We start from the raw sequence: 26,470 nt of genomic DNA, 5'->3' as shown, positions 1-26,470 counted from the left end.
GAGGATAAGCCTACAAGGGTGTGACATGCAAAACAGTGTTGTAGACACCATGTGCTAGAATAAAGTTGCATACTCCTGTGTTGTCTACATGACAACTCACAAAGGTGCGCAAACTCCTAAGTGTCTCAAAAATAAAAATAATTAAATAATGAAAAATAATTAAATAATGCATTAACCTAAGTAAACTTAAGTAAGTGTAATAATTAAATACTTATTTACACCAATAGTGATAAGTTTGAGAAGATAGGAAGATCATTTGACCAAACTGGTGACAAGTTGCAAAAACATGTAAAAGTTGCATTGTGCAACTTTACAACTTTCAAAAGTTGCTTGAGAAAATTCTAGAAAGAAAGTTGCAAAGATTTTAAGATGAGTCATATATAAAGTATTAGAAGACCTATGAGTAGGGTTGAAAGTCCATTGTATAGATTGTGTATTTTTGCAATCAACATCTTGAAGCATTTTGAGAGCAATTTCTTTGTTTTGAATGACAATAGATAGTTAGGAGTTAAAGATCCATACTATCACTTGTACACGTTTTTGATCTCATATTTTCTTAAATCTATGTTTTGGTTCATACCAATCCAAGAACAAGGCCAAAATAATCTTGTTTGCTAAAGCAGCTAGTAAAGCCTAAAAAGCCCTATTTTCATCAAAATTTAGTTAGCGTAATAGATGGAAGTTCATGACCCCAAGACCCCAAATATATCTAAGGGATGGAAAATGAACCTAGAAATTTTTTTTTAAAATTATAGGGTTCCTTTATAAGGCATAGGATAAAAACCCTATTTTCTTGTTATAGGAGACCTAATTGGGGCTACTAGCCTTTTAGGCCTAATTGTGAAGAAAAGAAGAAATCATGTGGGAAGATATAATTTATGGGACTTATAACTAACCTAATTGGTTGAGTTGAAGTGTTTTTTGAACCTCCATAACTTTGTGAGGTTTGGTTTAGGATTTGGAGGTTGAGAGCCTTTATGTTGCTAGAAGGGCTAGGGTGAATGAAGTGTGTGAAAGCATCAAGTTTTGACTTGATAGTGTAATATTTCTTGGTAGTTGGGTTAGCTAGAAAAACTAGGGGACCCTAAGATAGTTAAGTTCATATAGGTGACAAAGGGGTAAAGAAGAGACACCCTAACATTCTTGCAAGAAGACCAAGAGCATGAATCAGTGAATGATTCATCCACCCTCCCTATCATACTCTTTTTCTTTAACCCCTAAGTCCCCAACTTTGTACAATACCTACTTAGGTGTCAAAAACATATAATTAGTAGGTTTAAGGTCTTCTTGGCCTTATTTATATTCTCAACCATCAAATCCTACTCCCTAAGGGTCTTTAAGCACATTGGGCTTTGTTCTTTGATCGAACATTTCTTTGAGCTCATGTGAGGTATTGAAAAACTATCAAGTGCTACAACATCATGTTGTATGGGCCCAAAATAACCTATATTATTTTTTAGAGATTCAAATTTTTTTGGATTTGACATCCCTATCTCATCTAATGCTAAATGTTATAATGTTGTTCGGCTCAAATGAGCAAGGTTGTTTATATTTTGAACCCTTGGTCCTAGGATTGAATCATCTACTCTATTAGCTCTAGTTGCTTAGTTTTAGGCTCGAAACAACCTCATTTTAGCCATAACATCCCTCTAATGGTATCAACCACACTAAATGGAAGTGTCCCTAATGCTATCTAGGAACCATCAGGCTATAATCTTTGATCGGGCATTTCTTCATGCTCAACTAAGGTATTGATAAGCTATCAAGTGATACATGATTTTGTTCTCTAGGTGTAAAACAATCTATCTTAGTTTCTAGAGATTCAAATTTTTTGGATTTGGCATCCCTATCACACCTAATGCCAAAAGTTGCAATTTTGCTTAGTTCAAATAAGAAAGTTTGGTATATTTTGAACCATTGGTCCTAGGATCGAACTATTTTCTTTGTTAGCTCCAGTTGATCAAGTTTAGGCTAGGACCAATCTCATCTAAGCCACATCCCTCTGATGGTACTAACCACACTAAATAGAAGCATCCCTAAGGGTCTCTAAACACCATCAAGCTATAATCTTTGATCAAGCATTTCTCTAAGCTCATGTGAGGTAGTGATGAACTATTCAGTGCTAAAATATCAAGTTGTCTAGGCTTCCAATAACCTATCTTAGTTTTTAGAGATTCAGCTTTGTTTGGATTTGGCATCCCTAACTTGCCTAATGTGAAAAGTTGCAATGGTATTTAGTTCAAATGAGCAAGGTTGTGTATATTTCAAACTGTTGGTCCTAGGATAAAATTGTCTATTCTATTAGCTATAGTTGGTCAAATTTAGGTTAGGACCAACCTCATTTCATCCACAATGTCCCTCCAATGGTGTTTACCATACTAAATAGGTGTGCCTAAGGGTCTCTAAGCACCATTAGGCTATGATATTTAATTGGGCATCTCTACAAGCTCGTGCGAGGTATTGAAAAATTGTTAGGTGTTACAATATTACTTTGTCTAGGCCTATAACAACCTATCTTAGTTTTAAGAGATTCAACTTTTTTTTCGATTTGGGAACTAAGGAAGGTTTTGTATATTTTAAATTGTTGGTCCTAGGATCAAATTGTCTACTATGTTAGCTTTGGTTGGCTAGGTTTAGGCTAGGACCAACCTTGTTTCAGCCAAGAAGTCCCTCCAATGGTGTCAACTACACTAAATAGAAATGTCCCTAAGGGTCTCTAAGCACTATCGGGCTATGATCTATGATAAAAATACAAAAATCATGACATATTTTAACTTTTCATGTCTTATTTAATAAAAATAATGGATACATGAGTTTCATTACTGTTTTCACAAAGGTTTGCACCCTTTCCTAAGGAGCTACTTCTTAGGAAAAGTTGTGAAACATGGAAATAACCTCGAAGCTATAGGACTTGAACTATGAGGTTGAGTCTCTAGAGAAGTTTGGCTTCTTTATTATCAAGGTGCACCTAACAACTCTTTTGAAGGAAAAAGGAGAAGGAATCCATTAAAGAAAAAGTATTTAACCTAATCTAAAGGAGGTGATGCACCAAAATAAGTGTTCAACCCTATTTTTGCCTATATATGCACTGTTAACTATCATGACATTAAAATTTACAAATTTGGACTTGTTTTATTAGTTAATCACATGTAGATTAGATAACCAAATAAATGACACAAGTAAGAAGAGCTTCACTATATCTCATTCATAGGCCAAAAAGAGATATAGTCATGTAAATGATAAACAACCATAATACATTGATGAGAGCCAAATGAATCTCATGTAGTACCTCAATGGCTAAAAGAGATAAAGGTAGAATGTCATGAAGTTCAAAGGAAAAGGGAACTTACAATGTGCATGCCAAGGAAATGCCAAAGAAAATAGAGAAAAGTTGACCCTAACAAAGGTTTTAAAGTGTTCCTTTATAGTTCAAGAATAATCTCTAGATTGCTTCACAACTTCATAAATTATTTTAAGACTTTCAAAGGGAAATTGGATGCAATCTAGATGATAAATTTGATCTGGTATACCTCTAGATGTAGGAAAATCATTCTATTCACCAAACATAACCTTGAGAAGATAGAAATGATAGCCATTAACATTTTGATTGGGTAGATGGATAACTAGAAGGGAGTTTCCTTTGCATTTATCAGGCATAGAAAATGATGAAACACCCTAAAAGAATAGATTTTCTATTAAAAGACTATCATTCTTTGTTATTAGCATGCCAAATCAGCCATGTCATCGGTCAACTAGAGTCAGCCCTCAAGATCCACGTCATGGGCTAGTCAAGTTCTAACATTTTGCCACCTATCTATTCAAATTTATTTTGACCACATCCTAACCCTTATAATATCTTAGTCACATGTTTACCTTAATTAACCATTTTCCCTACGAAATTGTGAACTTAACCACAACTACTTACTACTTACCTAGGCCTGCTGAGACACATGTTGTATCGTCACTTTATCACCATGGGTAATGACCTTGAAACTTTCCATAGTGACATAATGATGATGCTTGATCTGCTTTCCATCTAAAAGTCCCAAATATGTGTTGGTTCCTACTACTACTTCAACTAATCAAAACTCTATCATATGCCAACTCATTCTAACACCCTTTTGTTTGCCTACAACCCACAATAGAAATAGGACCCACATACCAACATGTCACATCGTCACTATCTCAGTATGCATATTGACCATGCACTTTCCTATAGTGACAAAGTGACAACCCTTGATCAACCTCAATTTGATAGTGGACAAGGTATGTCAAGAAATTGGCCCACTTTTGTGAAGCACCAAAAAAATCTTGCTAGTTGTACCTCATCTAACAACTCCACCAGTTGTAAGAAGGAAGGCCCACCTAGAATACATGGCATAGTGTTGCTATGTCACTATGAAAAAAGACCATATATTTTTTGACAACAAAGAGATGGTTGTAGATGTAGACAAATCAAAGGATTGGGAAGATGTAGGTCCACCGAGGTCTTTATAACACGAGATCACTTAAAGACTTAGGAAATAAAATATAGCCTAAGGTTTTAAAATGTAATTTTCATAATATTGGGCCATTTGAATACTTAAATAAATGTGACTATTTAGGTATTCTAGGCATTTGAATTCAATTTTTTGGTAGGAGGGCATCTTTTGCTAACAATCTTGGCAACTTAGAGGTTATCCAAACCCACTATGCATAAAACTTGTGGTCTTGAGCATCCATTGGGCTATGGAGTCATTGAAACCATGAAAACTTATCCATTTCATCACCTTTTCTACATCTTAAATCATAAAACATGCCTTTTGACCTCTATAATTCTACAAAACTTCCTCAAAAATTGTCATTCTAGAGGAACAACACCATGTGTACCTACACTTCTTGGAAAATAGGAAAAAATAAAACAAAACTACTCTAACTATATACATGAAACATTCATCCTCATCAGGACAAAGGTTTAAGATGTATTCGATTAACTAGAATAGGCAGAATTTCACCATTAAGCCTACTTAATTGGAAAGTATTTGACTATTTGTAACTAACTATCACATAGGAACCACTCCATATTGTATCAAATTTTGAATGTCTCCCAAGTTTTTCTTTTTTTGCATGCCACTTTAGCACATGATCACATTCCTTGAAATTCCTAATCTTACTCTTCTTCTCAAAGGACTTTTTCATCTGCTACTGATCTATTTCCAAGGTCTATATTGCTTGTTGTCTCTTTCTTTCCAACTCCAATAATTCTACCAACCTGATAGTAGTGACATAATCTTCAATCAACTCTAATTGATGAGCTAATTTTAGTGAAGGGAACTCCAGTAAGATATAAATCCTTTCTTCTCTTCCATAAACTATCGTGAAAGGGGAGTTTCCAATGGCACTCTTAGGTAGTATTCTGTGAGCCTAAAGGGCTATTCTCAACTTTTGATGCCAACATCTTTGTGTTATAAACATGGATTACTTAGAGAGGTGTGAATAAATAATCTACAAACTTTTTTCACCAACTAGATATTATTTATTACTTTGAACCATACATAAAAAAGTAAATAAGTAATGTTGAACAATAACAATAACCATACATAAAGAGAACTCATAACACCATATTTAATTTAACTAGGGAACCTTGGCCAAGAGAAAACCCTGGTGGGAATGATGCCAACAAAGATATATATATATATATATATATATATATATATATATATATATATATATATATATATATATATTCCTTGTTAGAGGATGGACCCTGTGAGGAGTCTATGAACCACATTTAGTACATAAGAATCTTACTTAGGAGACTTTGAATCCCTATTAGGAGATTTTGAGCCTGTTAGGAGTTGTAGTACAATGTATGCAAGAAGAACTCACTTCCCATTCACTTTCAATTACAAGATGAGCTCACTACCTAAACAAGTAATTGGCCTTTGAGTTCCTTGAATATAGAAGTAGAGGTGCTACAACTTCTTTTCAGCTCATCTTCAACCTTAGCTCGATCTTAGATCAAAAAATCAAGTTCTCAAAAGCTTCATTTCATAAGATACAAAAAATTTCATTCATCATTCACATTTACAACTTTAATACATAACTTACAAATAAAGATTTCTTTGCATAAATGCCATGCCTTTTCAAAAATTGTTGTTGGGTTGGCTAAGATCAAAATATACTTTTTCAACTTAGAGTAAACATCTAGGATGCTGGCCCTAATTGGTCAAATAAATATTTTGTAAACAAAATAATTCCTTTACCATTTATTCTGATGTTTGATAAATCTTGAATATCACTTTTCCATACTATCTATACTAATGTTTGAGGTTATACACATCATCACCAATATGTATATGTTAGGAATTAATAGATCTAAAATAATATAAGAATAAATAATTAAATGTAGAAACAAAAGAAGAAAACCATAAGAACATAGTTAACACATAGATTTAACATGGTTCATCCAAAACCTAGGCTACATCCACCTATACAGTCATCCAACCTTTCTTATTATCCAGTGAATACAGTACAAGCCCTTACAGCTCAATCCTACCACAAGAACAACCTATCTTATTGTACATCATATTATATTTATCCCTAACCCTAAGCTACCTTATATAATATATTCCTGCTTTAGGGTTACAATTAGCCTATCTAAATAAGGCATGATAAAATAAGAGCAAAATTTTATTTTAGGGTGATGCCTTGAACCCCAAAGAATTATTAAGTATGTACAATACTTCCTTGATCAGTCACCACAAACTAACAATCTCCCACTTGGGCATTGATTAGATTCCATCCTAGGCAACAATCTCCCATTTGGAGACTAATCCTATAGCAATACCACTACCATATGGGGCTCCCACTGGATAAAATCCTTTACTATGTATTATCTCCATAATCATCAATCAAGAAGCCCAATAGAAGCTGAGCAAGAAACTAGCTTCTCCTTGGGGAATACCTTCATGAACATGTCTATGGGATTATCATTTTTGTGAATCCTTTCAAGCCGTATTTGGCTATCCTCCAAAAGAGACCATATAAAATGGTACTTGATCTATATGTGCTTTATACTTGAATGAAAAGAATAATTCTTTACAAGATGAATTGCACTTTGGCTATCACTGTATAATGGGTGATCTTCTTTCTTTAGATCTAATTCCTCTAGAAAATATTATAAAGAAATCATCTCCTTGCTAGCTTCTATAGCAGCTACATACTCAGCTTCAGTGGTTGAAAGTGCATTAACCTTCTACAATCTAGAAATCCAACTAACTATAGTACCCCCTGTAGAACAAGATTTAGTGTGCAAGGAACATTAATATTAAAGTAAAAATTCACAAACTAAAACTAAATTCACATATATGTTGAGACAAAGAAAAGAAAACAAGAAGTGCAAACTTCAAAAGAGAAAACACTCCACGCTTTTCTTGATTTTGTAGATGTGTCCTTTGATGTGGATGTATGCTCAATTGCTTGCCCAATTGCTTTAATGGTGGAGCTGGGTAATGGCAAATTGGTAGCCTTGTGAGCTCTCAATTTGGCATTATAAGGTTAAGATTGATGACTTTGGTTCTCAAAATAGCATGGTAACTTTAGCTCAAAGATTGTTGTTAAATGGCTTTGGAGGGGATTCAATTTATAGGCTAAGGGCTTGAGGGATGGAGGGCTAAGATGCAAGGAGAGATGAAGGCTTAAGGAGGGCTAGGATGCACTCAAAGGAGAGCACATGGATTGTTCTTGTTTAGCACCAATGGGAAGGTGACACTTGTCACAAGGAGGATGAGTGTGAGAGGGTAGGGTAAAGGGTTGGTTAAAGGCATGATGAGTGGGGTTGAGTATGTAAGAGAGATGTAAGAGGAAAGAGTGTGGAAGATGGATGTAAGAGTCATGAGTGGGCTTGTAAGAGTCTTTTATGATTTGTAAGAGCACTCATGACTTGGTGGTTGGGATTTTTGAGGGGAGACTTTGGTTTGGTTTAGGAGATTCTTAAACTTGCTTAGGGAATGTGACAACATTAGGGGGTGGATTAGGCTTGGGTTTAGGATTAGATTAAGGATGTTAGAGATGTGCAAGTGGATGGCATTAATGAGATTGGGTGAGTTAGTGTCTAAGCTTGGTTAGTATGGGTGGATGGGGTGGATTAGGCTAAATTGAGGATTAGGGATAAGTTAGGGGTTTTTAGAGTTGAGGATTTTATTTATCAAATAGATTTATTTAATAAATGTGGATTTTTGGAATTGGATAGAAGAATAGGATTTAATTGATAAATAATATGTTATTTGATTTATCAATTAGGGCTATAGATGATTAATTAAATTAATTTGCTAGGGGATGGCAAAGGATTAATTAAATAAGAATTTAATTAATGATGCCTTTAGAGATAACTAAATAGGATTACCAAAGCGGTGTAATCAAATTTAGGTGTCTAAATTTTGCCCCTCTTTGACATAGTGTTGAGACAACACTATTTCAAAAAAGTTTGAATGAAGACAACACGAGGAAGATATTTTGGCATCAAGGTTGCCCCAGTCTTGGATAAGAAGAGGAGAGACTAGACTCAGATGATGCCCCCTCAAGAAGGCGATGAAGAGAGAAATGAGGCTCAACGGCTTCTTGAAAAGCATAAGAAATTGAGAAAAGACGTAGATTGGCAAAGAGGAGGGGCTGAATTAGCTCAAACTCTCACTACGGGAGAATGATAAAGGGAAATCAGAGGCACAAAAGTAAAGCAAGCTTAAGACTTTCCAGGATTGGGGAGGGAGGATGGAGGAGCGGAGTGCTATAAAAGAAATCCATGGATAGGGAGATGGATGATAGAATGATCAAGCTGATGCAATAGGATTTCAAAGAGTCAATTTGATGGAAGATGGGTTTTGGAGATCCCTAGGACTAGGATTATGGATCTCGAAAGATGAGGCTTGGTGGATCCCTAAGACTAGGATTGTGGATCCCTAAAGCTAAGCATGAGGAGTGACTCAAAGAGATACTGATGCATAAGCTGGGGGAGGAGTGACAGATGTGGATGGGGGATAATGGAGATGAAGGAAGTCCATTGAAGCTTTTTGAGCAGGGGGATACTTCAAAGAGAAGTACCACCATGTAGTTGAGCACTAGATTTGCTATAGGACTATTGGTTAATTACCAAGGTTACCAAGAACATCAAGGCCTTTTCACCAATCATCCAAAGGACTGACGAACTAACTTGAAACAAACATGCAAGGATTGCCCTAGTATCACACATGAATCCTAGAGGAAGCATCCTGGAAATGACACTAGGTAACCCACAAGCAGAAAAAAGAAAACAAGAACAAGACATGATCAAGACCTAATGCTCAGATTGCCCCATTCACAGTATACCATGATATGGAAGATCATGGAAACCTTGAGGAGGGAAAAAAAGATTGCTTGGAAAAGAAATTTCATGACCCAAAAGGGAAGATCCCCAAATCAAAAGAAAGTGAAAATCCAAAAGAGAACTGTTTGCCAACGAGATGGGTAGGAGGAGTTACTAACGGACCAAGATCAGACATGAGGAAAGCTATATCCTACAAGGATCTATCAGAGAGCACCTATGTTGATGGATTTGGATGAGTGATGCATTTGGTAAGCTTAAATAAGAAGGATAACACTTTGGTGATAGGAGATCTAGCTAAAGGATGCATTGAAATAGCTAACCAAGATGTGCGATGTGTGCAAGATGTTGATCAAGGATGAACTGACATGAATGCTGGATAGATACAATGGTACTAAGCTAAAGAGGATGTACAAATTGAGAGACCAAGATATTTACAAGTTGAAGTTGACCAAGATAGTTACAAGCAGGCAAAAGCTTAGGATGATAGGATAGTAGGATGGTTCAATGTTCGTGCAAGATGTAGAAGCTAAGGATGAGGGGATAGTGGAAGATATGGATTTAGGGAGAATACATCCCAATGATGATGAGAGATTTTGTGACCAAGGATAGATAGAGGAGTAGGATGAGATGGCTGGATAGGATGGTAGATAGCTAGGATTATGATGGATATAAAGAGATGACATTGGGTTTGCATGAGGATAGCCTAGAGCTAGATACCAATGTCAAGGGAGGATGGACAAGACAAGATCTCCAAGGAATACAATGCCCCCAGTCAAAAGATGACATGTAGAAGGAGGTATTATGATGGATGTGATAGGATTGAAGCTAGGATGGAAAAAGCTGAAGGGGCTAGGGAAATGGATGATAGTTGGGATGCTTGGCTGAAGCTGCGAGAGATAAGTGGATGGTGTGAGATGGAAGTTGGAGGGTGGAGGATAGATGGATAGATTGGAAGATGGAATTGGATGTTATGAGATGACCAAAAGCATGAGGGTGATAGGCTAAGCTGGGGAAGGTTGGATTATGACACTTGTTTGCCAATTTTTCATCATGGTACTTGTCCAAGGCACTTGAATTGCCAAGTTTTCACCAGTGGATGCTTTATTTTTTCTTTATTTTTTTTACTTTTTGACTTTGGACTTAGCTGGAATGATTTTGGCTTTTTTCAGCTATTTTTGGCTTTTTTGGAATTGTTCACTGGATGTTGGAATGTTCAACTTTTTCGCTAGCTATTGGTACACCAGATGTGTGATTTATGCAATAGATTGGATTAGATGGGATTGATGGTAGGAGATGGAGGGATGAAAAGGCTGGAAAGGAGCATGAGATGGGGATGCTTGCAGGATCAACATTGGCACATGTTGGGACAGGTGTGAAAAGAGCATATGGGGGATAGATGGTAGATGCAGGCTTGATGGAGGATTTGTGGAAGCACGCTTAGGGATATAGGTACCCAAGATGGAGTTAGGAGATGGGGGACACGAGTCACTAGATGGAGGACTAGCAATGGTGGATGCCATTATGCATTGGGTTTCAACTTTTTTCTTTGGGATCCACATGGTTTTGGATTTTTGTTTCATAGGCTTCTGCATTGTTTTGCATTCTTTGATTGGATTTTTCCTTTTTGGAGTATGTCTTTTAAAATAGACATATGTTTGCCTAGGATGTGGATTTTTAGCTTTATGCATTTTGAATTTGGTATTCGCATTGCTGTGGTAAGCTTTGGGAAGATGGTTAGGAGAAGCTTTGTGAGATGGAGAGGATATGGAAGAGCGTGTAGGGGGATGATGATGGGTGATGTGCCCTGATATGTTCCTTTGTTGATCTTGCATAGGAATGAATGGAATAGGATTTTTATGATGGCTGATAGGAGGATGGAGGATGGTAGATTTTGGGACATAGGGACCCAAAATGGATTTAGCAGATGAAGGGGGGATATGGTAGGTTGTTTTGGGTTGCAAGGATGGTGGAGGGGGAATGACATAAGATTTCTTGAAGGAGTGATGGGAGGCTGGCATGGTGAGCCTGGAGATAGGCTTGGTTTGGGGATAGCATGTACCAACAACTTTAGGTGGTGAACCTTTGGATACATATCCAAGACCATAAAATCTTGGATTCTTTTGTGCAATAATAGGCATTCTGATTCCTTGCTCTTGTGGTCCTAAACCTTGACCTTGATAATGCCATCGATTGAGCATTTGAACTAGCTGAGGATACATTTTTCTTGCAAAAAATGGTGGAAGTGCTTTATCAGATGTATTGCAATGGGGAGATACTATTCTTAATTCTTTTGCTGAGAGGAGGCCACCATGGATGAATGTAAGTGAACCAAGAGGGTAGATTATAGATGGTGGAATAGATTGGATAGGTGGTAAGATGGAAGCATGGAGTGGAGGAGATGGTAGGATAGGATCTTGATTTACCTGATGGGATGAAAAGATATCCTATAATAGAGGAGGTATGGCTTGAGGTTTTGGAGATGGAGGGGATGGTGACTGCGCTATGGATGGAAGACATGATACGATGATATCTGTGTTTATGCTTTGGGGGATGTCAACATGCTTTTGTGCAGGATCTTGATAGGATTGGATTGGAGTGGATGGTGTGATAGGAGGTGAAGGGATAGATTCTTCAAAGGCAGCAGATGGATAGATGGGAGATTCGGTAGTGGAGATGGGTGAGTAGAAGATGGATGCATAAGGGTCATCATGGGAGATTTGGGAAATGCTTGGAGGGGATGTGGATAAGATTTGGAGGGATTTGACAGGTGTTGGAATTTTGATGCTTGTGGGAAGTGGAGGGATTTTAAGAAATTTGATGGATGGTATGGGGATGATAGCAATGGCAGATGGAGGTGATATTATAGATGGGGAAGCTTCATTACTGACTACTTCACATGGTTGGATTAGATGACACGGCTTATCAACTACTGGAGGCATCTTTTCTTGTATTTCCTCTAGGATATTCCTTGGAGACTTGTGTGTTGGAGGTGGAGGTGGATTGACAGGAATAGCTAGTGTGATGGGGGTGGAAGATTGGAAGCTTGGTTGATTGGGTGATGGAGGAGAAGCTGGGATATCAGATGGCATGACTAGATAGTTTGGAATAACTCTTGGATTTTGGGGGATGGTTGGTGGAATGTTTCTAAGGCTCTCAAGATACCCTTCATAGTCAACAAGATTTTCATCATCATTGGAATAGGAGGTGGTAGGAGCAAGGACAATACGACTGAACATATCATGATAGGACTGGTACTTCATGCTTTGACAATGAGTTTGATGGGGATGGGGTCTTGTATATGGATGAACACAGAAGCTCATTGTCGGATTTGGATTAAGCTCAAATTTTGGATTGGCTGACGAAATATTTCCTAGGGAGAGTCAAAGTTGTATGATAGACCTAAGGAGGATTGGCTGGAGATTTTTGGCTTTCTTGTGGATGGAAGACTTTCAAGGGTATGCTATCAAAAAGTGAGAGTTTTGCTTTCCTATGTGCAGGATTGGTGGAGATTGTGTCAACTTAAGGATAGACTAATGATCCTATGGGCATGACACGAGATTGACCACTTGTGGATCCCAACCTTTAGCTCAAGGTGATGAGGGATACAAGTGATTGGTAGGATTGATTGGATAGCAAATTCTAGCAAAGTGACAACAACTCTTTAAAGGCTTGGGTGTGATTTTGGATTGGGTTTCTAGTTGGATGGGGGGGGGGTGATTTGGATGGAATTTGGATTTGAGATTGTTCTAAAGAAAAGAACTAGGTAGATTCGGTTGCGGAAAGGGAGCTTGGATGATTTTATGATGAGGGAGTGACTATGCTAAGTATGCCTTGAGCTGGGAGATTTTTGCTTTTTTGAGATTTTGACCAAAGTTGGCAAACATTCTTTCAAAAGTTATGAACAAACAAGCAGAAAATTTTTTGGAGCAAGCACATCAAACACACCAACATCCTAGGAAGCTTTCTACAAGGATAAAATTAGGTTTATCTAGGGAGTCCTCGATATATGCAAGGTACATGAGGCCCAAATCCATAGATGAAGCCAAAAAGATGTCACACATCCGAGAGGAGCGGTAACCCAGCTCTCCTCTTTCACTTCTCAAGGGTATAAAGTTCTTTGAGGCTTAGCCCAAGTGACAAAATTTTGATTCCAAGAGAGGTGTCTTTGGATTCACCTCCCGATTTTTATACTCCGTCAGAATGCTGGAGTTGAGGTCATCCCAAGGGGTGATGAAATCCCTAAGAAAGTCTCCTAAAAAGTGTAAAACAAGACCAGATACATGATCTTGGGTTTTAAAAGACATGCGTTCATTCCAATTGACGATTTAGATTTTGTAAGCTATGATTGAAGACACTTGTGATTATTGCATACAATGTTCATTCCAATTTGACAGCGTCATCAGCATAATGGAAGTCGAGAGATCATCAACATAAGAAATGCGAGCGTCATTGAAACTGTGTCAAAACCATGCGATGTTCATTGATTGTTAGGCATTCAAGATTGAGTGTGAGTTTTTTTTAAGCCCAAAATAAAGATGTGTGAAAATCGATTGTCAAGCACACGCCCGAAGGCCCTCCATGTCAATTGGTTGTTCAATTTTAGCACCCAAATGAAGTGTTAGCGAACCTAATGTGCATTCAAAAAATTTTCTAACTTAGAAAAACTAATAAAAACACAAGTAAATAGAGTTTGATTTTTGTAGAGCACTTAACACCCTCTTAGGTGGACCCATCCCCATAGATGGTGTTGGGATTGCAACCAATGGTTGAATTGATGGGTGATTAAAGAGGGTGAGTTCAATGACAAACTCACTCAAAGCATTTTTATTTATTTTATAACTTAGAAAATTACAAAAATGTGGATTTAGATTCTTTTTATGCCCAAAAATTGAAGTGTGAGATATTGTAATGGTTAATTGATCTTTGCATTCAAGATTGAGTTGTTTGTTTTAAGCATGCATTCCAAGAAAAGATTGATTTTAATCCATTACATTCAAGAGTGTGTTTTGAGCAACATACATTCAAAGGAAAACGTGTTTAACCATTCAAGTTTATTTTAGCAACATGTATTCAAAGACAAATGATTAAACATTTAAATTCATTTTAGCAACATGCATTCAAAGACAAATGATTAAACATTCAAGTTCATTTTTTAGCAACATGAGAACCTGCAAGAAACATGGTTAGTGGTTTCATATGTGCTCCAACCTGCAATGAGACAAAAAAAAGCAATTTGGTTAGTCACCCAAAATCTTCCAAAATGAAAGCTTAACTATGGAAAAAAAATTTAAAACTTTTTTTGCTATTTTTTCTACGTGTAAAAATGCTTAGAATGGTCTAATTCCTACGGAACCACTAAAAGTCAAATTTTTATTTATACTCTTTTTTTTTTTTTTAAATAAAATAAAAAGTGCAAGAATTGATATGCTAAAACAAAAATGCAACATAAATAGGCAGAGATGACAGTTTATCAGGCAAAGATGCCAATCTACAGAGACGACGAAACTCGTAGACGCTGAAACTCGCAGATGACAGTCTAATGAAGAAGGCAGTTGGCGGCATCGGAGATGATAGTTGACTGCTGGTGGTAGCGGAGATGACAGTTGCCAGGTGGAGATGACAATTGACTGGTGGTGGTGGCGGAGATGACAGTTTGAGCTTTTGAAGATAGCGTAGATGACAAAAGCCAGGCGAAGACACTGAAACTCGTAGATGTTGATCTGTGCAGATGCCAAAATTTGCAGATGACCATTCAGGTTTTAGAGTAGACTACCAGAAAATAGGCAGAGACGTCGAAACTCGCAGGCAATATTTTGAGTGTGCGAAGATGATAGTTGAGCTTTCGCAGACAACGTTCTGCGCAGACGACAGGCAGAGATGCCAACTTGTAGAGATGACACTGTGCGTAATGAACCAACGGGCGCAGGTTTTTTCCAATTTTTTTTGTTTTCTTGGTTATTTTTAGATTTTAAAGGGTGTATCTTTCTCTCTAGTGCATCTTTCAACCTACAAAAACAAGCAAAAGCACCTTGCACCCACTCAAATCTCAACAAACATTAGATGGTTAGTTTGTAAGCACAAAATATGGATTGAAAAAGATTAAAGAATGACCCATAGTGGGGTCCCACCGGGCGTGCCAAAATGTAGAACAAGATTTAGTGTGCAAGGAACATTAATATTAAAGTAAACATTCAAAAAATAAAACTAAATTCACATATATGTTTAGACAAAGAAAAGCAAACAAGAAGTGCAAACCTCAAAAGAGAAAACACTTCGTGCTTTTTTTGATTTTGTAGATGCTTCCTTTGATGTGGATTTATGCTCAATTGCTTGCCCAATTGCTTCAATGGTGGAGATGGGTAATGGCAAATTGATAGCCTTGTGAGCTCTCAATTTGGAATTATAAGGTTAAGATTGATGACTTTGGTTCTCAAAATAGCATGGTAACTTTAGCTTAAAGATTGTTGTTAAATGGCTTGGGAGGGGATTCAATTTATAGGCTAAGGGCTTGAGGGATGGAGGGTTAAGATGCAAGGAGAGATGAAGGCTTAAGGAGGGCTAGGGTGCACTCAAAGGAGAGTACATGGATTGTGCTTGTTTAGCACTAATGGGAAGGTGACACTTGTCACAAAGAGGATGAGTGTGAGAGGGTAGGGTAAAGGGTTGGTTAAAGGCATGATGAGTGGGGTTGAGTATGTAAGAGAGATGTAAGAGTAATGAGTGTGGAAAAGGAAAGAGTGTGGAAGATGGATGTAAGAGTCATGAGTGGGCTTGTAAGAGTCTTTTATGGTTTGTAAGAGCACTCATGACTTGGTGGTTGGGATTTTTGAGGGGAGACTTTGGTTTGGTTTAGGAGATTCTTAAACTTGCTTAGGGAATGTGACAACATTAGGGGGTGGATTAGGCTTGGGTTTAGGATTAGATTAAGGATGTTAGAGATGTGCAAGTGGATGGAATTAATGAGGTTGGGTGAGTTAGTGGCTAAGTTTGGTTAGTATGGGTGGATGGGGTGGATTAGGCTAAATAGAGGATTAGGGATAAGTTAGGGGTTTTTAGATTTGAGGATTTTATTTATCAAATAGATTTATTTAATAAATGGGGATTTTTGAATTGGATAGAAGAATAGGATTTAATTGATAAATAATAGGTTATTTGATTTATCAATTAGGACTATAGATGATTAATTAAATTAATCAGCTAGGGGATGGCAAAGAATTAATTAAATAAAAATTTAATTAATGATGCCTTTAGAGATAACTAAATAGGATTACTAAAGCGGTGTAATCAAATTTAGGTGTCTACACCCCTTATAGTAAAAACATACCCTATAGTACTCCTTGTATCAACATCTCTAGCTAGATTAGAATCAACAAAACCACTTAGAGCATAACTAGATCCTATGAAACATAATGCATTCATAGTAGTAGCTCTCAAATATCAAAGTATCCATTTGATAGCACTCCAATGCTCCATATCTAGATTGCTCATATACTTGCTAACAACTCCCATTGCATGAGCAATATTTGGCTATGTGCATACCATTGCATACATCAAACTACCAAATGTTGATGAATACAAGATGTTAAAAATTTTATCTACCTCTTCATATGCCTTTGGGCACATCTCCTTAGTCAATCTAAAATGACTAGCCAAAGGTGTACTAATTGCTTTTGTATCCTGCATATTAAATATTTTCAACACCTTCTTTATATACTCACTTTGGCAAAAATTCAAGGTCCTATTTTTCCTATCTCGTGTGATCCTCATACCAAGGATATTCTTAGTAGCACCCAAATCCTTCATAGAAGATGACCTTGCTAATTTTTGTTTAAGTTCATTTATTTGTTGCATATTAGACCCAATCAAAACCATGTCATCAACATAGAGTAACAAAATAATGTAACTCCCATTATCCAATCTCTTAAAATATACACAATGATTAGAATGATATCTATGGTAACCTTGTTCAGCCATGAAACTATCAAATTTTTAAATACCATTTTCAAGGTGACTACTTTAAGCCATAAAAACTTTTCCTTAACCTGCATACCAAATTCTCCTTACCCTTGACCTCATATCCCTCTAGTTGATGCATGTAAATTTCCTCCTCCAAATATCCATGAAGAAAGGTTGTTTTCACATGTAGCTATTCAAGATGCAAGTCATATGCAACATCAAGACTTAGTACAATTCTAATTGAAGTCATTTTTACAATAGGGGAGAATATTTCATCAAAACCTATACCCTTTTTCTATGCAAAACCTTTTACCAAAAGTCTAGCCTTATACCTTTTCTTTCCCCCATCTTCCTCCTTCAGGCTATAAATCCATTTATTAGGAAAGTCTCTTTTCCCTTTAGGTAAAGGGACTAAGTCCCAAGTCTTATTTTTCAACAAGGATTCCATCTCCTCTTTCATGCCTAGTTTCCATTGTTGTCTGGCATCTACTTGTATTTCCTCTTTATACTCCTCGGGTTCACTAGAATTAGTGAATAAAATAGAGTATAAAGAAGGAGAAAACTTTTTAGGAGGTCTACTCAACTGAGTAGAATGTCTACCACTTATAGGAGCTTGTGGGATAACTTGTTTTTGCTGAACATTAGGTACCAGTGGCATTTCTTTTTCAAGAGTCTCATCCAAAACCACATAGTCTTCTTTGACTTGTTCATGCTTCCTTTTTTACAACTATTCTTTGTACATGACCTTCTCATTGAATATAAAACTTCTACTTCTAATTATTTTTAGATTTTCAAAATCCTATAATTGATAACCATAGTCATCTATTCCATATTCAATGAAGCTACATTTATGAGATTTAGCATCAAGCTTGGTTCTATTTTCTTTATCAACATGGACAAAAGCTTCACAACCAAAAGTTTTCAAAAATGAATAATTTACTTTTTTACCAGTCCATGTTTCCTCTAGAATACCACCATCCAAAGGAATTAAAGGTCCTCTATTTATCAAATAGACAATAGTGTTTACAACATCTACCCAAAAATGAAGTGGCAACCCAACATGCAATCTCATGCTCCTTGCATGTTTTATGACTATCCTATTCATCCTATTAGACACACCATTTTCTTGTGGATTTCTTGGAATAGTCTTCTGCCTTCTGATTTCGTTAACAAAACAATAATCTTCAAAGGAATTTCTGTAATACTGACCTCCATTATCCAATCTAAGACACTTTAGCTTCTTTCCTGTCTCATTTTCAACCAAAGCTTTCCATTTCTTTAAATTTTCAAAGACATTAGATTTTTTCTTTAGAAAATACATCCATGTCTTCATAGTTGAGTCATCAATGAAAATAACATAGTAACAAGAGCCACCAAGAGATGATACCTGAGCTGGTCCCCACACATTTGAGTGCACTAGTTCCAACTTCTCACTCTTCTTCTCATTTCCAACTTTGAGAAATCTAACTCTTCTATTTTTACCATAAATACAATTTTCACAAAACTCTAAATCAATATTTTTCAATCCTAGCAATAGATTTTGAGAGTGAAGGATTTTCATCCCTTTCTCACTCATGTGCCCAAGCCTATGGTGCCAAACAACTGAATCCATTCTTGCAAAATTTACAGTAGATTTCACTAAATTATCAATATTAGTAGTAGTGTTCCTAGTACACAAGTACAATGTGCCAATCTTTTCACCTTTAGCTACTACTAATGAACCTTCAGTTACCTTCCAGACACTGTCTGTAAACATGACTACATAGACTTCAATACCCAATTGTCTTACATAAATTAAATTTCTTCTTAAATTAGGAACATGCCTTACCTCCTCTAGCATCTAGTCATTTTCATTTGGAAATTTGATCTTTATTTTTCCTTTTCCAATAATAGGATAGGTCTCATCATCCCCCAAATATACCTGTCCAAAATCACCTTGAACATAATCTTGAAAATATTTCCTATGGGGTGTAGCATGGAATGAGACCCCAAAATCTATTACCCATGAATCATTAGCATTATCTAAACACAAGATTAAATCATCTTATAAATCATTACTTGTAAAATTAGCTTCCTTACTGTCATCATCATTTTTTATCTCCTTGTTTGTTATTCTAAGACCAACAATCTTTCTTTAGGTGACTAGGTTTTCCACAATACTAGAAATCTTTCTTTGCTTTAGACTGAGCGTCCTTTCTTTGACTTTCCTCATGACTTGTCATGCAAAGGGCCTTTTCATCTTTGAGTTTTTCTTCCTTTGTTCTCCACATTCAATGCAGAACCTAATGAGGTTGAAGTTTCACCTATGCTTTTTTGTCACATTTCCTCACATAGGATAACACAAACAACTTCATCAAATTTCAAAGTATTTGAACTAGAGATAGAGTTACTTATAGCCATAACCAAGCTAATCCAACTTTTTGGAAAAGAACATAAAATTAAGAGAGCCTTAATCACTTCATTGAATGAAATTTTTATGGATGAAAATTGACTGGTGACTATGTTAAACTCATTTAAATGATTTTCTATAGATCCTTCCTCACCCATTTTCATATTAAGTGAAAACTTCATAACAAATACCTTATTTGAAGCTAAGGGTTTCTCATATAACTTTATCCAGTGTCTCCATCAACTCTACAATCATTTTTTCCTTTGATATATTGAATGTTATAGATGGAGTAAGGCACAATTGAAAAGATCCCAATGCCTTCCTATCCAAGATCTCCCAATATTCCTCTTTGATCTTTCCTTGTCTCTTAGATTTCCCTTCTAATGGCTTCCATAGATTCTTTTGATATAGATAATCTTCCATCTACACCATCTAGGAGATAGCTAGAAAATGTTGTAGTTAGAAATATGATTCTGAAAGATAAAAGGTTTGATAGCATAAGAGGTCAAATACCTAAAGACTTGTACAATAGAGTAAGAAACTGAAAAAGTAGATTAATTTTGGAAGATAAGAAAATAAGGATTAATATGGTGAAAATTTTATGTATAGTAAATAATGAGGAAGAGATAAAGGAAATTTTGAAAGGAATAGCACCATTCTTGAGGAATAAGAAGTGATCCATTCTTCTTGTGGGAGGAAATTATGAAGAAGTGAATATGGAATCTCAAAAGGCAATAGTTACATACATGTCTACTATTCCTAAGGAGACTAAGAAGAGTGCACAAATAGAGAAGACAAGCCCTACTATGGTAGCAATCAGTAAACCTCATAGTTCAGAGCAACCGGCTAAAACTTCAAATCTAAGTGATTCACCACACATTACCCTTGGTAGTGAAAGTATGCAAATATATAACACCAATGTAATAGTGGATAGAGCTAAAGATTCATTAAAATATTTTGCCTCTATCATTGTTGGCAATATTGTTGATTACAACAACTCATCTAATGAGGAAAAAGAATAGGAGCAAAAGGGAGAAGATGCACCTTCTGAGAAGAAGTTTGAATCTAGCACTAAAGTAGCTACTACAAGTGTGCCTACAACTACAAAAGTAGAAAAACCATCTACACCACCTATATAAGTAGCAGTGGTCACTGCAACAACAGTACAATCAAATGAAGAAGACAAGGCACAAAACCTTATATCTTCTTTAAGTAAATTCCTTGAAAAGAAGAAATTAGCTAAGTCTATTGAGAAGACTTTAACTTTAGTTTTGGACATATTGGAGAAGATAGTAAGTTCTATTGATACACCTATAGACATTTAGTAGAGAGCAGCAATTGTCTGCAAAACCTTTGATAATGAATTTACAATGCTTACCAATGTTGCTACAATTCAAGCACAAATTGAGCATAATGGTAAACTTCTTAATATTATGTGTACAAATATAAGAAAATGATATAAAAATGTTAAATGTATGTATTAAGGTATTGAGGTAGAATATAGAAGAATGGAATAGATATATGCTAAGTGCAACTTGGCATACCTTCACCTTCATAGTTTTGGTGAGAAAATCAAAGAGAAGATAATTGAGCTTCAAATGTGTTGGTGTTTTTGAAAAACTACTAAGCAAAAAAAAGCTCAATACCAAAATGACATCACTAACACAATCTAAGGACTAGCCAATTCCTATTAACAATTGTATGTGCAAACCATTTGGACCCAACTTCAAAAAAACCAAGGGTGGTTTTCTACTCTTTAGGCTCTGCAAAACCAGGGTGGGTATACCCAGGGATGATTCAAGATTGGAAACACTATGAGGATTATTTTAGTTTCATTTTGATTCTCATCTCAAATCCTCAAATACATGCATAATTCATAACAATTTGATAAGCACATCCCCTATAACAGATCTGGCCAAAATTCTTCTATAGGTCTACACATGTTCTCAGCAATAGTGGCTAATTGAAGCTAAAACATTCCATGCAAACAAGTACTAGCAAAATTTGAAGATCTAAAGGAAATAAAAGTAAAAATGATTATAATTCTACATTTGAAAACCATTTATGACATATTTCTCTTATAGCTGAATCAATTTGACCAGTGCCTAATCCATTGGGGTTTAGAGTCTACAACAAATCCTTAGATCTAATTTGTTGCCTTACAACAAATATTATCAGCAATTCTTATCAAAATTCATTGTTCAAAAAATCCTTTCTACTACTGCAACAACCTTATCAAACTCATCAAAGCTTTTACTTAATCCATTGAACTAATAGTAGTGATGAACATTTATACAACCTAACTGGATTGCATTCAATTGCACAAGCTTTTACTCATACAATATCAAGATAACCAAGTAATCAAAATGAGAAAAAATTTAGAAAGAATTGATATGGGGATAGCTAATAATTTGTATTCATTTTCCTTGAAAATTGTATACATTTGCAGTAAACTCAGAATGACCTTAAGAAGAAACATAGGGATAATTCTATATTCATGTATTCTGAAGAACAAACAAAGAAAATTCATCACAAACTTTTGGTCAAATATTGGACCAAGAACAAACAATAGAAATTAGACCCTTTCTCTAGCCCTATAATTTTACTTATATAGTGTAAGATGCAACAAGCTTCAGGCTAAGAGAAATTGACAGGTGTCCTTCAAAAAGTTTTACATACACCCATCAGAACAAGAAAAAACTACGAATAATAGAAAGACTGGTACATCGAACATTCCTTTGTGAGCCTGCTTCTATTATTCCCTTTGGAAAGAAAAAAATATTATGATTTAATTCCTTTAGTTCTCTAGTTCCTCGGGATAGGTGACCATCAAATGTGACAGTGATGAGTCATCTCCTACTACTTGAGGATCCTCTTTTTCTTTATCATCAAAGGCAGAGGTGGCTTCTAACTTTGTACCCTCTTCTTTATCATCATCCTCCACCTCATCATCTCTTTTTGTCTATTCTATAGACATAAACTCTTCCTTCCACTTATTATAGGTAGTGTCCTTTGGCCAGTCAAAATTTATAACTTCTCTTTGTATAGTTACTAAAGAATTTGCAGTTGCCTCTATATCAACAAAATCTATTCTGATGGAGTTATAGAATATCTGTACTTTTACCAACTCCTCATTTGTCATTTCCCATAACAAATGTCCAGTTTCATTTATAACTTTATTTATCCTTTCACAAAAAATCTCATCCAACTCCCTTTTCCATTCCTTCCTTTCCTTCACTTTATCAACAATCTTTAATGCACAAGGAAATAAATCAAAATTTTCTGCAATATACTTGGAAAAAGAAATAGTTAGTCTTTTTTGAAAAGAATTTTTCTTATCATCAAATCCTTGAAATTTATTCAATAAGTCAAATATTTTCTCTCTTTGATGACAAGGCAACTAGATGATAGATATACACATATTAGTGATATTTTCATTTCTTTTTGTGCACTTCTACACAAGGGGCATGAATACAGCTTCATCTCTCTTCAATTCATCCCTGATGGATGCAATCCTTGCCAATAAGTCAAAAAATGATGACCACTCAATTTTATCTACTAAATACATTATACCCTACCTTATTTTCTCTTCAAACTGATTATTTAGTTCTATATTCAATGCATACAACTTATTCTTTCTTCTTCAAAATCTTCTGCGGTGTAGAGCTATGGCCTTTTAGGGGTATCTGGTACCTCAACAATTGGAGTGGACATGAAAGGTTCAATAGGTGGCTTGGGAGGGTATAAAATCCTTGGTCTACTAGATTCTTCTACTTTTCTTTTCCCAAGTACCTTCTCCATTTGAGATAATTTGTTTTCCAATGACTATATCTACATACCCCTTTCCTCATATGCTTTCAAAACTTCCTCAAACCTAGCATTGAGTTGGGAAAATCTATCTTCTTTCTGGCCAGATACAACACTACCAAATTTTAACATTTTTGAGGCCATTCCTATTATCTACTTACTTCCTACCTTACAAGCCCTAAAACTGTCAATGCACTAGTATGATCTGCAGTGGAAATTTCCTGCATTCTGGTCTTGTCTCTTTTTTTCAATTGACAAAATAACAAGGGCTTGGTGGTCATCACTAAATTTGACTCCTCTATGACCTTTTAATACCTCTTCTTCAGTTTTAAATTGGACGTCCTTTTGTTTCCTTACTAAATAAAAAACCATGGCATTCACTATATCCCATTTTGGCAAAATAAGGAATCCTGACTATTTAATTACTTACCTACTAGCCTCAGGGGTAAATTGAGCAAAATCTTTCAAAAATTTAGACTTTACCTCCTCCTTAATAGCAAAATTTGATTTATCAAGTTGTTCTGCCTTTATTTTTTCACAGGTCTTCTCAAAATTTCCTATATTTAGCCTCCACAAAAATTGTGCAAATGCTCTAGACTTCACAAAATTCTCATCATTAACAAACCTTTCAAAGGCTTGGGCAACTATAGGGTCAATTTCCTTACCTTGGTAATCAACAACAGTTAAATCCAAGGAAGGTGTAGGTGGTTCTTGAGGCTCTCCAACTCCAAATCTATGGAGGTAACAATCACATCTCCCTCTCCACCAATTTTTCTAAGTTGTTCTCTTAGAGATGTTTCATCATCAATTCTAAGTGGAGACTGGCTTGGGGAATATTATTCCACTTGGGAAGAAGACCCTTGCTCTAACTTTTGTTTTTTTGGAGTGTTGGCTGCAAGTGGGCTTTCTGGCCTTAGTCTCTGCTGGGGGGGAGCCTGTTGCACATTTTGGATCATTACGTATCCTACCCTTTTCTACAAAGTGTACTAACCAAGCGACACCACATTTCTACTATTTATTCTCTTCTACACCTCTGTAGCCTTGTCTAGATAAGCCTTGACATATTCATCCTTCTTCTCATTCATGGCTTGTATTATCATAGAAAAATTATTCATTAATGCCTGCATCTTGGCTCCCCAATATTTCTTTTCTTTCAATGGATCATAATGGAGGTCAAAAGCATTAATGAATTCTAGGGTTTTACTATATACTATCCATTTCTCCTTTCTCAATTCCTATTCTTGCAGAGTAAAAACATTTCTAATCACATCCTCCAGATAGTATACTCGTTGCACCATGCAGGAAGCTTTTATTCTTTCTCTTAAGAGATCATAGAATCCTTTAGGGTCAATAAACCTAGCATGAGACTCTGCCATGTTATATCTATCTAAGAACAAATTCAAATTCTTCCATCCTTTCCTTACAAAAACAAAATCATGTGCCATAGTAACAAATGGAAAAAATGTGCCCTTCTTAGGCAATTCCCTCTCATCTATAGTGCCTATTTTCCATAACAACTTAGCTATTCCTATCTTCAAAGGCACATGAAATGGTAGCACATGAGGCTTTCCAAGGAAGCCATATACTCTTATCACTATTGAAACATTATAGGGAATGATATCCCCCCAATTATGACTAACTAGTAGCCCTTTTGCATGGTCCTTAGGTCTAACCAATTCTAGGGTTGTCTCGTCTCAAAAGAAATCTAAGCTTAGATGCAAAATATCTGTCAAACTTCACATAACTAGCACCTGTGGCTTCTGAGGTCATATCCACACTCTACAACTGCACTGGATTCCTCTCTCCATCCCTGGTTATTTCTAGCTCCATACCCTTGGAGAAAAAGGTGAGCCCTTGTACAAGAATACATGCATAAGCAATGAATACCAACAAAATGGTTTGTCCACTTTTCCCCATGCTATCCCTACTAGACCATTGTGAATTCCTTCTGTGAGAAAAATAGCAAAATCTAGAATAGTGCTCATCCCAAATTGAAGAGTTTGAGCCATGATAAGGACAATAGAGCTTGGTATTTGATCAAATTCATCCATCCCAAAAATCTTTCAAAGAGAAAAATATAATGCTTGAGCTCTAAGTTTGAAGTGCCTTCTTAGCAATGGCTCTGGGGTACTAGCTGTAATCATAGGCAAAGTGCCAATTTTAACAGCATGCTCTTGTAGTGGCCCTGTTCTTAGGTAAATTCTTTTTGCATCATACCTTGATTGAAGGTCATCCATATCAATAGTTTCATGCATAGAATGTTTAGGATTAAGGTTGAAAACCTCACTAATTAATTTAGGGAAAACCTTAAAAAGATTCACTCCAGCATGATTCTTTACCAACCCATCATAATCAGATCATACTTCTTGGCCAAATCCATCAATAAATCACTATCAAAGAAAACTATGGGGATTGTTAATTTACCAATGTCAAAGTCCCATACATTTCTCATAGGAGTGTCTAGTTTTTGCTCTGAAAACCATTTCTTAAACAACTCTAGACCCCCAATGGAAAGCTAGGCATCTCTTACCCAATTTTCCCTATCATAAAAACCTTCTTCTATAGCTACTCTCAGGTGTTTTGGAATGAGTTCCCTCCCCTTAGTTATTTCATGTACCAATAAGGGGAATTGTTCAAGAAAATCATCGTGCACAAAATGCTTCAAATAATCTATTTGTCCGGTGAACCCTTTTTGGGGAGGCATTTTGAATAAAACCCTAGAAAATTTATAACAGAATTACTTGAATTTTTTAAAGAGTCACAGAGTACTTACCCACTAGAATTCACACCTCTACACTATGTGATTTCTCCTACAATTTTACTAGATTGCTAAATAAAATTTCTGTGCCCTAGCTCTGAAACTTTGTATGCCATGATGTTCTTTCTGTGCTTTGGTGATTCATTAATGGTGAGTTCATGAGTTCTTTTCATACATTGAAATCGCACAAATTAAATATGAATCATATTTACTCTCA

Source organism: Cupressus sempervirens, chromosome 1, assembly GCF_028749045.1.
Source record: "Cupressus sempervirens isolate cs-2001-9-10 chromosome 1, ASM2874904v1, whole genome shotgun sequence".
NCBI classification, from domain to species: Eukaryota; Viridiplantae; Streptophyta; class Pinopsida; order Cupressales; family Cupressaceae; genus Cupressus; species Cupressus sempervirens.
Note: the sequence above shows the minus strand (reverse complement) of the source record.